Source organism: Mytilus trossulus, chromosome 9 (assembly GCF_036588685.1).
Source record: "Mytilus trossulus isolate FHL-02 chromosome 9, PNRI_Mtr1.1.1.hap1, whole genome shotgun sequence".
In the NCBI taxonomy this organism is placed as follows: Eukaryota; Metazoa; Mollusca; class Bivalvia; order Mytilida; family Mytilidae; genus Mytilus; species Mytilus trossulus.
In genome coordinates, this window is record NC_086381.1 from 61,266,306 (window position 1) to 61,284,088 (window position 17,783).

Here is a 17,783-nt window from a genome sequence, read left to right on the forward strand (position 1 = left end):
ATATTTTTTACACCAGAAATGTTATTTATAAACAAGCGTATGAGTTCAGTAATGACTAGTATAACTATAACTTTCGGACACGCAAGACAAAAATGTATATTATACATGCACCTGATAGTTCAAAATGGAAAGTTATAAGTAACGGTCGTGTACACTGATCAATACCTACAGAAGTGAAACGATGCATGAACTTGCAAGCCAGCCGGACAGGAAATCAATTGAATACCTGGACGTGTCACCTTACACCCCTTCCAATACCTTTGGGAGTAATACCTTTAGCCATGCTGGTGATCAGATTAGGGAAGATCCGAATTTATTTAAATAAAGTTTATTACTTGAAAGAATTATGAACGAATTAGATTTTCGAAAACAATTTCCACGGAACACTTATTTATGATTTGAACTTTGACTTTTTAACTAATTACAATATTATCAGTTTAAAAATAACAGACTATATGGTTATTTAAAAATATAAGACCATTTTCCGTATCAAGTTAGTCAGTCAGATAAAACAACCGTACGATTGACAAGATATCGACACGCAATTACGACTACATCGTTTACTGTAGTTTTGTTCCTTTGTGGTTTATAGACATATCGGGATTTTTCATCGGAGAAGGTGACAAGATGGCGGAGAGCAGAGAACTGATACTCAAAATTTAAAATCGATGGTGATCTCTTATTTAGCGGAATAAAACTTTAATATCTATAAATTTGAGCATTTTTATACAGAATGGACATAATATCAATTTTTGATTTTTTTGCGAAGTTTCCCTTTAAATCTCTCCCCTTCATTTAGCTTCAACTATGACCAGAAAGATTGAAAACAAATTTTGATTTTTAATACCTGCAACAACCTTTGTTTAAATTTCCAAAATGAGCAATTTAGATTTATAATATTTTATCCTGTTGGAGAAATCTTACTTTGTAGTTTTCAACGGAAAATTATTTCTAAAATAATTTTTGAATTAAAAACTTTTTTGTATTTTATATTTACTGTCTCGTTTATTCAAAACACTTGAGATAGTAATAACAGGGATTGTATTTTATGATAGATTTATAACATTTTAGAATAAAAAACTTTAATTCATATATTATACTACAATTTGAATTTCCTTATATCTTAAACAGTCAGGGGACTAAATACTGAAATAAGTGATTTTTAAATCACTTATTTGAGTAGCAAATTTGAAGTTTTGTCACAAATTGTGATTTTGAAGTTTTACCAAAATTTTAAACTGTGACATAGGTTTAAATAATATAATTTCATTAATAAACTTGGAAAAAATGAACTTTTTGCTTCTTTTATGTAGCAAGGTTATGCCTTTGATGCTATCATTTATCTGCAAATTCTATTTTAGTTGAAAAAATGCTATACTAATGGCTTTACATAATGAACTGATACTTTCTTAACAGATTTTTCCCAGCATTATGGGAGTATTTTTCCTGTGAAGTTAGGGGACAGTTGAAATTAGTGGGGGTTATTAAAATAATGATACTTAAATAAGTGATTTTTGGGAAGGAAATTGAGGTATGATACTTAAACAAGTGATCTTAATGTCATTATCCTAGATTCGGTACAAGGTCATCACCTGAAATGACCTGGTCATCCTAGACAAAACAGATGTTGGTTCTGATAATTTTAGAAACATGATTAGTCCCTGGATCATTAGTATTCTATATTTAAAGCTATAATAAAATTAAATCACTTCTTTTAGTGATTAATTTGTACTACTTAAATAGGTGATTATTAAAGAAAGACAACTCTTACTTCCAATCTTTATGGAAATAATATTACTTTAATCAGTGATTTAGAAAATCACTCATTTAAGTAAGTCCCCTGACTGTTAAATATTCAGAAATAATGAATCACAAACTTGATGCAATAATTAAGTTTGTCTGAGTCAGGAAAAATAATGGTATAAAGACGTTCGTTCATGATTTTGTGTGTCTGTCTGTCAACAGTAGCGAATAAGTTCATTATGGCAGACTTCTAAAATTGACACGAAAAAAAACACACTTCTAGTCTGATATAGTCAAATACTCTGTAAGTTAGCCAGTGCCATCTTTCATTTTTTGTATTTTCAATAATTATGCTAATGAGGGACAGAGGACAAAAACAGATTTTCATAACAAAAGTGGCGTGAAAGGTTATTTTAAACAATTTTTCATTCCAACAGATGGTGTTTCTGAAGGTAAATATTATGCAGCAACAGCATCATAAGATCTGATACTGATACATGCATTTAATCTCTTGTATTACCGGATGATAAAGTAGGTGAATATATTTGCTATTCTTGGAAATTTAAATGTGAGTTTCAAAAGTCCAATTTGCGATTTTTTTAAAATAGTGGGCCAGCAAGAAAAGTTTGTACTATCTCGTCAGATGCAATGTTCTAAAGAAAGACAACTCTTTTCTTCAAAACAAACGAGAAAAAAAAACATGAAAATTACTCATAACTTTTTTGAAAGGTCGGTGACACACACTTTTTTTGCTTTATTTTGAAGTATACATACACATGGCACTTTCCTTCTTGAAATTTTGTATGGATAAATCACTGGCAGAAATTTTTTAAGACTGGAAACGTTTTTCATTTTTCATTTTTATTTTTGGCGGGGATGAAATAAATCATATTTTTAAAGATCAAAACAATACGAGTTTTAAATTTTTGAACCTGTTTTGATAGATACAAATCTACTGTTTAACGTGAAACAAGAACTATGCTTGTAGGTTTGATATAAAGGATTTTTTTGAGAGTTTAGATAACAAGCAAATATTATGTTTATATTCAGGAAACGCGAAACTGAGGTTGCTATAGTGACAAAAATAAGTCGGTGACCCGGCCCCAATTTGTTTCATCACATTTTTTTCTTCAAATCATGAAATACCTTCACACAAAATTTTAAGGAAAAATCACTGGTAGAAATGAATAGGTTGTTTGGTCTTTAAGTAACAATACCTAATTTGTTTACTATCAACCACCTTGACACTTTTTTACAGAAAATGTAAATATTTTAATTTGTCAGATGTTGTGAAAAAGTGTCCTTAAATTGGACATTCTTTTATGAAAAAGTACTATTAAATTCTGTCCTACAAGGTTGACATTCAATAAGAGGACTTTTTCACAGTGAAAGCTAAGTGTCCTTTAAAAGGAGATAATAAAAAAGTCACTTATCTTTAATTCTGCTAAGTTTTTTTTTACCTATTCTGCATCAAGCAAATGAAAGATCTAGTCGATGAATCATGACTTATTGGGAGCTGTCAACAAGCACCAAATCTAAAGAAACTTCTGACACGAGCAAAATTCAGTACACAGAACAAAGGTGGCAGAAATACAAAAATGGGGGGATCCCAGATGTGGAACATGCTAAATGCTAGAAGTAAAACTCTGAAATCAGGCACAGCAATTAAACCGAAAAATATTATTTATTGTGCAACCTGTCCCACTTGTAATCAAAACTACAAAGGTCAAACCATTTGATAGAGGAAGAGTTCACAAACAGCTGTCTGGACAAAGGTCCCTTCAATTAGAAACTCTCCATGTTCTGAACACTTTGACCAATGTGGAAAGGGAAAATTTAAACTATATCCCTTTCAGGTCAGGTAAGCTTTTCTTATCACTTGGCGTCCGTTGTCCATTGTCGTGCTGCCCCTGAATTGGAAATTTTAGCGAAATTTTGCCGTTTTTGGTTATTATCTTCAATATTATTATGGAAATAGATAAACTGTAAACAGCAATAATGTTCAGCAAAGTAGGATCTACAAAAAAGTCAACATGACCAAAATGGTCAGTTGACCCCTTAATGAGCTATTGCCCTTTATAGTCAATTTTTGTCAATTTTTTTTTTACAAAAATCTTCTCTGAAACTACTAAGACAAATTTAACCAAACTTGTCCTCAATTATCATTAGGATATCTAGTTTAAAAAATGTGTTAAATGATGCTATCCGGCGAACCAAGATGGCCAACATGGCAAAAAATTGTAACTAGGGTAAAATGCAGTTTTTTGCTAAAATCTCAGAAACCAAAGCATTTTAAGCAAATCTGACACAGTTAAATTTGTTACGTTAGGTCTAGGTCTATCTGCCCCGAAATTTCCGTAACAAACTGCAAAATGTTGTTGGGTTGCTGCCCCTGAATTGGTAATTTGAAGGAAATGTTGCAGCTTTTGGTTATTATCTTGAATATTATTATAAATAGAGATAAACTGTTAACAGCAATAATGTAGAGCTAAGTTAGACCTACAAATAAGTCAACATGATGAAATGGTCAATCAACCCCCTTAAGGAGTTATTGCCCTTTATAGTCAATTTTTAACAATTTTCATAAATTTTGTAAATTTTACAAAATAGTTTAACTACTGGGATAGATTCATAGGTTCATTAGATAGAGATACTTGTAAGCACTAAGAATGTTCAGTAAAGTAAGATCTACAAACACATCACCAGCATCAAAACACAATTTTGTCATGAATCCATCACTCTGCTGTGTCCTTTGTTTATGATATGCACATAGACCAAGGTGAGCAACACAGGCTCTTTAGAGCCTCTAGTTTCAGATGTGGACCTAAGATAAAATTCCACTTGAAGCCAAGGAACGCTATTTTATTTAACTGTATAAGCCGACTTTTAATACTAGGAAGTGAAATTCGGTCTGTGAATAAGATTCCGTAATATATACAAACTACCACATGGTAACATCACAAGTTGTTACTAGTAACGATAACAATTCTGTCTGATGAACTGCAAGGGATGCAGTGAAAGCGGTAACAGAAACAGTGTTCGATTTATAATGTGATTTTTTTTGTGTTTTTTATTTTTATGTTCTATGAAAATTTCTTCATACATTGTTGGTCATCAAAAATGTGTGTCATTATTATTTACATGTACTTGGGACCTTTTGAATGTTCAAAACTGTTCTATTTTCTTAAAAGTAATCTGAAGCAATTTCTAGACAAGCTTCGATCATCAAGGTAAAAAGCCTTGTGACCTAAATATTGATTAATCAGTTAAGCTAATTCTTTTTTTTTTCATTTATAAAAAAAAACTACAGATGATTATAAGTATATATAACTTATATTTATTTCAAGCATTAACTATAAGAATGTTTATAAAATTTAAAAAAATCACAGAATCTTAATATGGGGACAGAGTGCCCAATAACAGTAGAAACTTCAATAAAAAAAAAAATACGGGAAAATTTCCCGAATTTTTCATTGTACTATAAATGAACTCAAAATCGTTCAATTTTTTTTTGTCGTGTTTTGAAATCCCGGACCTGCGCAGAAATGTACAATGTACTTCCTTTTTCCGGTGTCGTTTGTATGAAACTTTGAGTAAAATATATATTTATCAGTCTAGTATAAAATAGGAAGGAACGCGCAATACCAATTTCATTTTTAATAATTCCTTGATATGAAAAAACGTTACCTGATGATAGCGTTTCGTTGTTTACCTTGCATATGACTTCATAATTTAAATAACGTCACAACTAAATCCCTAACAACAGAACCAAAATCGGAAACGTTACGGTATTTCCGTTTCTTTTTTTTTAAACAAATATTTAAGTTACAAAAAAATAATTCATACAGACTTCGTCCCCATTTAAAGGTAATGCCTGCCTCATATTATAAAAAAAATTTGCATTATTTGTTAAACATGTTAAAGGGACAGTATGGACTCAGTTCATCATTATGATTGGAGCACATGTCAGGTGCATGCTGTGTATATTGTATAATAGATTTATTATGTCTTGTCTATCTTAAGTTTGGTTAAACTGCCTACTGGGAAAACATTATCACATGTTTACATTCCCAATTACTACTATAAGTCAATTATGTGTGAAAAATTTCAATTTCATGGGTTTTAATCCCTGTTTTAATCCCCCAGGATGTGAAACATTAGAATTTGTGTATATAAATGAAGAGATATGAAAATTTTATCCTCAGTACTGTACGTCCCAGTTACTTAATTAAAGACAATAGAAATATTAAATTAGGGTAATAAATATCCCCCCCCCCCCCCCAAAAAAAAAAAATGAACATTGAGAAGTTCTCACTCTGATACATATTTCAATGATCAATTTAATCATCTTTTATAAATTAGATGTGGACATGCATGGATAGTTTTAAAACTCATTCTTAACTTGGAAAAAGCACACAACATTTCAGGGGGAGGATGCAGAGCCTTTATATATTTACTCTTCTCCTGGATACTGATTTGTGAACATGTAAAAATAAGGCAGATAATGCACTCATGTAACCTCAACAGCGAAAATGACAAATGTATAATTTTATTTACTTTTTTCAATTTCTCATTGATGTGTTGTAAATTTTCTGTTAGAAACTCATAAGACTCTCTATCTAAACTAGTGTGACAGTAACACAAGACTGTTTTATCTTAATTTTGCATATTTTTTTTTCTAGGTGTACAACTGTGCAAGTATTGAACATCAGCTTGAAATGCAATGTGACCTAAAAGACAGTATAATAATGGACAGATGTAAGTAATGATAAAATAGTCAATGATATGGGAAATGTATGAAATTGTAAGAAAAAGTTGACAGGCATATTGTTTTACACCTGTCCCTCCGTCGGTCAGTCAACTATATATATAGGTCAAAGTACAGCCTTCAGCAATGATCATACTGCATAGTCATAATTATATAAAAAAGGCCCTGAAATTACAATTGTAAAATAATTCCAAACTAATGACCTTAATCAGTTACTTAAACAAGTAACTTTTTTTAGTTACTTATATAGGTAATTTTTATTTTGTAAAAATATAAAATTACTCAATAGAATTATTTTAAATTTCAATAAAAGCAGGGACTTATTGTAGTTTTCGTGAATTTTTACATCATTTTATATCACAAATTTAAGAATTTGTAAGATTTGAGAGGAGAATAGACATAAAGGGGTACTTTAAAAATAATGCCAACAATGTTACTTGAATAAGTCATTTTGTACATCTTTGAAAGCATTAGTAATAACACTTATTTTAGGAACATATGTTATTGTTTTGGGTTACAAATTATAAATAACTTCAAGTCTTAATTAATTCATAAGTTTCTATCTATTTAAATATCTGTCTACCTTCAAGATTTTGAAGGAAAACGATATTTTAATAGTCCCAAGAGACCAATCTTTGACCAAGAAGCGTCCATATCAAAGATAAGTGCGTCAGAAAAGCAATTAGTGTTTCAGAAGGATTAGATTTTATTTTTCATAGGAAAAATAACCAGATGTCTGTAAAAATTTGTTAAAACTAGTAAAATTTGTATAATTGGTCACCTATAAAAATAATATTTAGAAAAGTTACTGATATAAGTAATTTTTAAAATAGCCTCGTTTTCAACATTACTCATATAGGTTATTTAAAAAGTTACTTGTTTAAGTAATGCCCCTGACTGTTAATATTAATATACAAATAAAATAACTAAAAACAAATATGCAACACAGCAACAAACAACAACCACTGATTGTCCAGGTTCCTGACTTGGGACAGGCACAGAAGATAGCAGGATTAAACATGTTAGTGGGATCCAAGCCCTAATAAAATCATATTTTAGTTATTCTCCTTAAGAAAATCTAATATAATGTAATTAACATCAACCATTGTCAACACTTTTAAATGTTGTACTTAACTTTATATATAAAGAAGATGTGGTATGATTGTCAATGAGACAACTTTCCACAAGAGACCAAATGACACAGAAATTAAAAACTAAAGGTCACTGTACCCTCTTCAACAATGAGCAAAGCCCATACTGCATAGTCAGCTATAAAAGGCCCCAAAATGACAAATGTAAAACAAGAAAACTAACGGCCTAATTTATGTACAAAAAAATGAAGAAAAAAAATATGTAACACTTCAACAAATGACAACCACTGCATTACAGGCTCCTGACTTGGAACAGGCACATACATTACATTGTAGCTTAATATTTTAATTCACATATTGGTATACAATCTATTGTATGTTTTTTTCTTTTTTTCTTTAAAAAGTTATATGTAAGTGGGGACATAATCTGTGTCCCATGGACCCAATCATGACATTTATTTATTCAGAGAATTTTGAAAGGAATAAATAATGAATAATTTTTCATATTTTTTTTTCATCTTTTAGAAAAGTCGTCTCCTGAAACAACTGAGACAGTTCTACCTAAATTTGGCCACACTCATCATTAGGGTATGTATATATAGTTTTAAATGTGTTTGATGACCCTGCCAACCTACATGGCAGACATGGCTAAAAATAGAAAATAGGAGGAAAATGCAGTGTTTACTTATATCTCTGAAACTAAAGCAAAAGTATAACAGATGCATTATTTCATGCATCAATTGTAAATGAGAATATCAGGTGAGCGATAAAGGCCCATTGGAGCCTCAACTTTCTATAGCCATTATTGTTATAGCTGGTCAGTGGTCATAAACCTATGAAAATAAGTCAATTATTTAACCTCAGAGCACTACCAACAGATTCTTATCCAGTGTATTTGATCATGTTGATGAATAAATTTTATTACAACTCGGAAATTTATTTTTCTTCTGGTTTTATAATATTAAGAAAAAACAAAGGAAAATGATATTTTGATAAACATTAAACATGTTGTTGTGGTTTTGTGCTCTCTTGAACCATCAGATTATTACTGTACTGCAATAAAAAAAAAAACATTAAAGAATATCAGGGATTTACGGGAACTTGAAGTAATTGAAAACTTGTTCAAATCCCAAACTGCACTTTAACTTTACTTTGCATCAACCATTAAGTGTTGTGAAATGTTTACACAATGCTTCTTAACACCAAAAACTGATCAAGTCACTTTCGTCATTCTCATATTATCATGAATATGTTACTTTTTTAATAGGAAAAAGGATATATATTAGAGATATATTTACAAGCAGGGACATCTGTGTCCCATGGACACATTCTTGTTTTATTTATTACATATTTTTGTGTATTAAAGTATTATACTGCTTCCACCTTTCAATATTCTAACAAAGCTCTATCTCATTAATGGATAAATAAATGATACTAGTCAAGACCTCAACAGATAATTTTTTTTCAGGTTCTCTGGTCGTAAGAACCTGTTGGCCACACACATAAATATTTTCATTGATCCTGCTTTCAACTAAATATCAGAAAAATTAAGAACAAAGGAAAATATGCTGAAACTGTACAGTCACCAGTCAGGATTATTTCAGAAGTGAAATTATAATACAATTTATTTTACTGGTTAATTCCTTTGATTTGTAATTTTAAACAACACACAGAGGCTTTGCATTATTGTTTTACAAGAGAGACACCAAAAGATGCGGTCAACATTTATCATTTTTATCAAAATACGCCCAGGACAAACCATGGATACACTTAACTTGAAATATGGTGCTTTCATACCAAAATTGCCTGGAAGTAAAAGAAATAAAGAACCATTCATGTCAGCAATCAGGGGATAAGATGAAAGAATGCAGAATAAGGTACTGTAATATTCAGTCTTAATAAGAGTCCTGCTTCTCTATATACATATGCTTTTTGTTATGCCCCGTCGTAGCGGAGGGGGCATTAAGTTTTATCCTTGTATGTTTGTACATAATATTAGATAAAGGAAGATGTGGTATGACTTCCAATGAGACAACTCTCCATCCAAGTCACAATTTGTAAAAGAAAAACAATTATAGGTCAAAGTACAGTCTTCAACACAGAGCCTTGGATCACACCAAACAGTAAGCTATTATTAATTTAAGGACCCAAAAAATTACTATTGTGAAACCAGCTGTCAAACATGAAAACCAACGTTCTAATCTATATAAAAAAAAGAGAAAAGACAAACACTTATAGTGCAGGATTTTTTCACTGTGTTGAAGACCCATTGGTGGACTTCGGTTGTTGTCTACACTTTGGTCAGGTTGTTGACATATTTCCCCAATTCCATTCTCAATTTTATGAAGAAGTTATTGAACTTTATTCTTGAAAAAGAGACAGAGGTATCATGTTCACATGGCGCATCTGTTTATTTGTTTTAGTTAACTATAAACATAAGTTTGCTTAACCAAATGTACTGAAACTTAAACACAATGCTTATTACCACAAAAATCAGATCAAGTACTCATTTGGGTACTGTGTGTCACTTATACCATTCTTGATTTATGACCCTTTAAAATGTTATATGCAAGCAGGGGCATAATCTGTGTCCCATGGACCCATTCATCATTTATTTATTCAGAAAACTCTAAAAGGAATAAATAATCCATAATGTTCATACAGATAAAACATATTGTTTTAAGGATTTTAATCTGTTTATTAAGTCACATGCAAACTTAATATTTCTACATTTGAAAATGCCTGTACCAAGTCAGGAATATGACAGTTCTTGTCCATTCGTTTTTGATGCGTTTTGTTTTTTGATTTTGCCATGTGATTATGGACTTTTCATTTTGATTTTCCTCTGAGTTCAGTATTTTTGTGATTTTACTTTTTGCTCCCCTTTTAAATCTCGATCCGTGTTTGTAAAAAGAAAAAAAGTAACATAAAAGAATGCAGGTTGCCAGGAACATTCAAATTGGAGAAAGGGAAAAGAACACAACTCTACGCTAAATAATTTTGAAAACAGAAGAAGTTTTATTATAAATGTCAAATGGTTATAGTCTCAACCTATCAACATAATCAAAATTGTTGATTTCACAGTTAATATTTACTTTTAGCATGTTCAGCAGAATAGAACGTTTTTGTTATATTTTATTAAATGTTAATTTACTTTGCTCTTATAGGCAGGAGTGAAAGGAAGAGAAAGCTAGGCATCAGTAAAGAAACAGATCAATTTATGATATGTAATAATTCCATCTGAATATAACAAACATTGCACATGCTATGAAGATTTATTCACATGTATACTATGATTTGTAGTTATATTTTATTGTATGTATTTGAAATATTAAAAGTACATGTATTTTACTTTAGAACAGTATTTTAATTTTTATATTTTGCTGTGGAGAATATCAAAGAAATTTAGAAAAACATAATTAAAGAAAGTTTCTTCTATATTTTCTGTGACAAAAAAAAATGTGCAAATTACGAAAATTAAATGAGGCTACATTAGTGAATATTTTTGAGTTTGAGTTTTTTTTCATTCCTATTTTAAAGTTTCATTGGCATTTGAAATAATGAGTTGAAACTAGTTTTTATCAATTATTTTGTTTTCAAGATGTACAACAGTAGAGACGGTTAAGGTTTTGTGTACAATAGTTTACTATGATGTAATGGTCAAATAAACTTGAAACTTTGTACTTTCAAGTGTTCATTTAAGTCAGTGTTTTTTAAACAATTACAAATAAGTTACTGAACCTTGAAATCTGATTGTGGAAGCAGAGTATAATGGAGTTATGGACACATATATATATATCTCAATCCCATAGAGCATCGCCCTCCTCACCAGCCTCTCAGTAATGGCATATTGACTTTGAAAATTTCCTTTGTTTACACTGAAATATTTGTGATAAGTCCACATTTAAGGAGAACCACTAAAAGTAGGTCAGGGTTAATTTATATGCAGTTGAATATGCTTTTGGACAATGCATGTGCTTAGGGATTTTAATAATCCTGAACCCTAAATCATGGTTTTATAACTTACAATCTTTTGCAGTTTTCTGTTTATATGTTAAAGTTTATGCTTAGGCCAGTTTAATATCGACCACTTATAAATAGGATTTAGAGGATGTATAGGCCCCCCTTTTTGTGGGACAAATTTGGTTGATATTATATTTAGGGAATTACTGAAGCATGACAAAAGGGATGCAGTATAGAGTAACCTTATTATTTCTAAGAAATTACTTTTTTTTTAAAGAAATGAAAAGTATGGTTATAAACATATTTTTTATGAATTAAAATTTTAACAAATGTTGGAAACAAATTTATGTAAAAACTTTTTTTAATCTATCAAAATTATTTTTTCTTGTAGATTTTATTTCGGGATTTTTCCCGAAATGGATAAAAAAAATCTATGTAACAAGTGTGTGTCTGATATTAGATTAATATTTTCGGGATTTTTCCCGAATTGTGAAAAGAAATTATTAGTCATGAGGTCTAGCATATACATTTGAATTTTCGGGATAAATCCCGAAATATTTGAAGACATCTGTGTTATACATGTTGTACTTAGTTTATTTTTGTCGGGATATTTCCCGAAATGCGTTTCAGATCTGTTTGCAATTGTTAAAATGCTCTGCCAACATATATGTAATAAATAATAATGTTGAGAATGACTTGGGGACATTTCTCGAATAAATAGTTGTCATAGATACATTTTTACCACCAATATTTTGAAACTTTCATATATTTTGGGAAATTTCCCGAACAATAAATGTAAATTTTATCAATTATAAGAATAAAAACATGGAATGTTGTAAAAAATGTGTGTTTCTTTATGAAATCGGCATTCATTTATAGTAAACATTGAAAAAGATTATAAAAAGGAATAAAATGGATTTTACTCTTTTAAAATAGAGTCTGTTCTTTGTAATTGTATGCCTAAAGGATTGTCAATGAATTCTATTGATTTTTTACAGTCATAACAAAAATAATAGGATTGGAGTAAGGTTGACATCTTGGTTTTAATCCGACACTTTTTAAACCATCAATAAAACTTCTCTAAAATAGTTTTGAAATGCCCGATATGAAGACTAAGACCAGTAGTAAAAACCAATACATCTTTTAATCTCAGGATGAATAATATAAAAACGTAATCTTATGAATAAAAATAGCTTTATTTGTTCTATCCTTTTGAAAACTTAAAGCTAAAACTATACATTTAAAGTTATGTAACTATGATGTATATATAATGTATTAAACAAAATTGCATCAATGTTTGTATTCAATTATCAAAATTGAAATGCTATATAAAGTATATAAAACATGCAATCCCAAAATCTTAAGTAACTGAAAAATATCAGTGCATATTCGTCTTCTTCTTCTTGTGGATGTTGAATATCATTATAACGCGTGTATATTTTCATAGTAATATTATGACGTAGAATCTTAATAACATTTTTTTACAGATCCTTTTCTTGAAGAACCCAATGATATTCATTGCATAGAGGGTGAAGATGCAATTTTAACTTGCAAACTTAGGCCGGATACACCGCCAGTAAAATGGTTGAAAAATTGCAGAGAATTAACACAAAATGAAAAATATATTATTTCAATGGAAGATACACAACACAAACTAACACTAAAGAACACAACAGAAAGTGACAGCGGAGACTATAATGTGCAAGTTGGATTTTTTTCCAAAAAAATACAACTCAACATTACAGGTAACTAAACTATTAAAATACTGAGGCTTCTGTTTTAACTTGATTCGGTAATAGTTGTACTGGCAAGAGATCTTAGATAATGTAAACATACCATGGGTAATAATCTTTTTTGTGTTTGACGGACACTAACATTGATAATTTTTTTTAAATATAGTGTATAAAATTATAACATTAATATTTCAAACTTTATTAATTGAACCGATCTAGCATCATTCTGAGATCTTTCATATTAAGATATAGCCAAGGCTTAAGCAAAGTTTATAATTTATTGCAAAATTGATTTTATAAAAATTAAATTTCAAATGTGAATGAGATATCTTTTTGGCTTATACCTTGATTCATTTCTATTTTCTGCTAAACCTATTTGTTAAATGGTAAGTCTTAATAAAAAATCAGTGTAAACATGGCTGTGTGTTCCCAAATGTCATAGTGACATCACATGTAAAGTGTCTAGGTTATATAACGTTTTTCATATACATGTACATGATATATCAATACCATATTTATAAAAGCCCAGGTGTTAATATAATTCTAATCATGGCATTACTGTAAGACTGATGGTTAATGTAGCTGAACAACATTTATCTCTAAGACAACAGTACTGATAAAATAGTAAAAATTACATTATGCAATATAAAATTGGAGTCAGGTTAAAATCTTGGTTTTAATCTAACATATTCTAAACCATAAAGCAAACCAGTCTAAATATAGTTTTCTAATGCCCGATATGAAGACATATGGCCGTTGTAGCTCATTTTACAGCAGCTGTTAATAGACTGAGACCAACATTAAAAAACAATACATCTTCAATTCCCAGGATGAATAATATAAATACGTTATCTAAAAAATATAAATAGCTATATTTGTTCTATTTATTGAAAATTGTGAGCTGGAACTATACATTTTAAAGTTATGTGACTATGATAATAATGTGTTAGATAATATAAATTGCAACCATGGTTGTGTTTAATTGATAAAATATGATTTGCTATATTAAATATATAAAATGTGAAAGATTTGATTTAAATATATCTGACCGATTGGATGAAACCATTTAATTGTTTCGATCTTTAGTTTTCATTGTGGATTTTTGTTAACTTTTTTTACCTGTAAGTTGTTGTCTAACTTTTTATTTCGTTTTTTTGCTTTCGTATTTTTGTTTATGCGTGTCCCTTTAGGCATATATTTTGTCTACATTTTAGCATTAAGAAGCTGTATCTGAAGGTTAAATACTATACATATACGTTATTAATGAAATGAACATAAAATCCCAAAATCTTTATCTACTGAAAATATAAGTGCGTATTCGTCTTCTTCTTTTTGCGGATTTGAATATCATTATATCGCGTGAATAATTTCATAGTAATATTATGACGTAGAATCTTAATACTTTTTATATGATTTAAAACATTTTTTTACAGATCCTTTTCTTGAAGAACCCAATGATATTCAGTGCATAGAGGGTGAAGACGCAATTTTAACATGCAAACTTCGGCCGGACTGTCCACCAGTAAATTGGTTGGAAAATGGAAAAGAAATATTAATAAATAATGAAAAGTATATTATTTCAATGGAAGATACACACCCCAAACTAACAATAAAGAACACAACAGAAATTGACAGTGGAGACTACTATTTGCAAGTTGGAAAGTTTTCCAAAAAAATACAACTCAACATTACAGGTATCTAAAATATTAAACAACTGAGGCTTCAATTTTAACTTGATTCAGCAATAGTTTTACTGGCAATAGATTTAACATAGTGTAAACATACCATTGGTATCTAGATCTAGCATCATTCTGAGATCTTTCATATTTAGATTTAGTATAACAGATAATTTGCTGTAAAATTGATTTTATCAAAATTCAAATTTCAAATTTTGAGAAGATATCTGTTTAGTTTTTGCCTTGGTTCATTTCTTTTTTCTTCAAAACCTATTTGTTAAATGGTAAGTCTTAATCAAAAATTAGTGTTAACTTGTCTGTGTGGTCCCAAATGTCATAGTGACATCAAATGTAAAGTGTATGGGTTATATTACGTTTTTCATATACATGATATATCAATAACATATTTATAAATGTCCAAATGTTGATATAATTATAATCATGGTAAGACATAAGTTCTGACGGTTCGTGTAGCTGACAGACTTTTATCCCTAAGACAACAGTACTGATCAGATTGTAAAAATTACATTATTATATATAAAATTGGAGTCCGGTTAAAATCTTGGTTTTAATCTGGCATAATCTCAACCATAAAGATAACCTTTCTAAATATAGTTTTCTAATGCCCGATATGAAGACATATGACCGGTGTAATTGATTTCACTGCAACTGCTAATAGAAGAGACCAGTATTAAAAACCAATATATACTCAATTCTCCGGAAGAATAATAAAATTACGTAATCAAAAAAATAAAAATAACAATATTTATTCTATCTGTTGCAAATCTTGAGCTTGAACTATGCATTTAAAATATGTGACTATGATTATAATGTATTAAATAATATAAATTGCATCATTGTTTGTATTCAATTAATTAAATTTGAACTGCTATATCAAATATGTAAAATGTGAAAGATTTGATTTAAATAGGTCTGACCGATTAAAAGGAAACCATTTAATTGTCTCAGTCTTTAGTTTTCATTGTGGAGTTTTGTAAAAAAATGTGACCTGTTGTCGACTGACTTTTTTCTTTTCATTTTTGGCGTTCTTAGTTTTTCTGATGCGTGTCCATAAGGTATATAATTTGTTTTAAATTTGCATTAAGAAGCTACATCTGAAGGTTTAATACTTTACAGAAACGTTATTAATAAACTGGACATACAATCCCAAAATCAGAATGTGCTTAAAAATATAAGTGCGTATTTGTCTTCTTCTTTTTGCTGATGTTGAATATCATTATAAAACATGTATGTTTTCATAGTAATATTGTGACGTAGAAACTTAATACTTTTAAAATTTTTTTACAGATCCTTTTCTTGACGAACCCAATGATATTCATTGCATAGAGGGTGAAGATGCAATTTTAACATGCAAACTTCGGCTAGACATTCCACCAGTAAATTGGTTAAAAAATGGCAGGGAAATGATACATAATGAAAAGTATATCATTTCAATGGACGATACACAACACAAACTTACAATAAAGAACACCACAGAAAGTGACAGTGGAGACTATTATGTGCAAGTTGGAAAATTTTCCAAAAAAATACAACTCAATATTACAGGTATATAAACTATTTCTAAAACTAAGATTTGAGTTTTAACTCAATTCCGCAATAGTTGCGCTGACAACTGAAATGAAATGATCTTAATATACTGAAGTTATTGATCATTGTGTTTTTGACACACATCAACATTGATAGTTTTAAATTTACATTTTGCTTAACAAAATAGCATTTCTGTTAAAGAATTTTTGAATGTAGTGCAAAACTGCAAAAATTAGAGATCTCGATCTTTTAATATAGATAAAGAGTTAAAACAAGGTTTAGCAAAGCAAAGCAGATATTTTACTACTCAATCGATTATGTAAAACTTCAATTGTTGGTAACATATCAATTTTATATAACTTTTGTGAATCACATGACACATCAATAACATTTTTTTATAAATATCAAGACGTTATTTAAAATTTTATCATGACAATACTGAAAATCGTACGATTTGTGTGGGTAAAAGACTATTATCACCAGGGCAACAGTACTCATCAAATAGCACATTGACATTATTCAATATAGAATTAGAGTTCATTGCATCAGATATGATTAAAACCATTTCGAAATAATACATAAAATGCACGACAGAATGAAAATAAATTAGACTGATCATCTTAACCATGAACAAAGAAAGTAAGACCATAAAGAAATAATGCATGGTAGCAGTAGATTTGTTTTCATTTCTTCATGGGTTGGGCATTTATATTCGATAATTTTACCCTCAGCGTTAGCGTCATCTGAGGACCACTAATATAAATATCTAACTCAAAAGTGAAAATAACCTATAGTTGGGTTTTTTTTCTGCTGAGATCATGACCCGCAACTATATATTATTAAAAAGTATACATTTTATAAATATCTGTTAGCAATTTTAGAACACTATTTGATTGATGAAAATTAAGATAGATTGATGCGAAGCACTTAATTCAAACATATTTCAGCGATCAAGTTAAAGCGTTCAATTAGTTCAGTCTTTAGTTTATCAATGTAGTGTTTTGAGAACATGATTGAATATTTTGTCGTCTCTACTACATTTTTCATTTGTGTTTTTCTTTTCAACTTATGCATGTTCTTTCTGTAATACTTTATTATATTCTTTTTTTTTTTGCCTGAAGAAATTGCATCTGTAGGTTTAATACTTAAAAGAATCATTATTGATAGATGCACATAAAATATGAAAATGTGACCTCTCAAAAAGAAGATATTTGATAATTGCTAGAAACAACTCATATTAAGAGACAAGTTGACAACTATT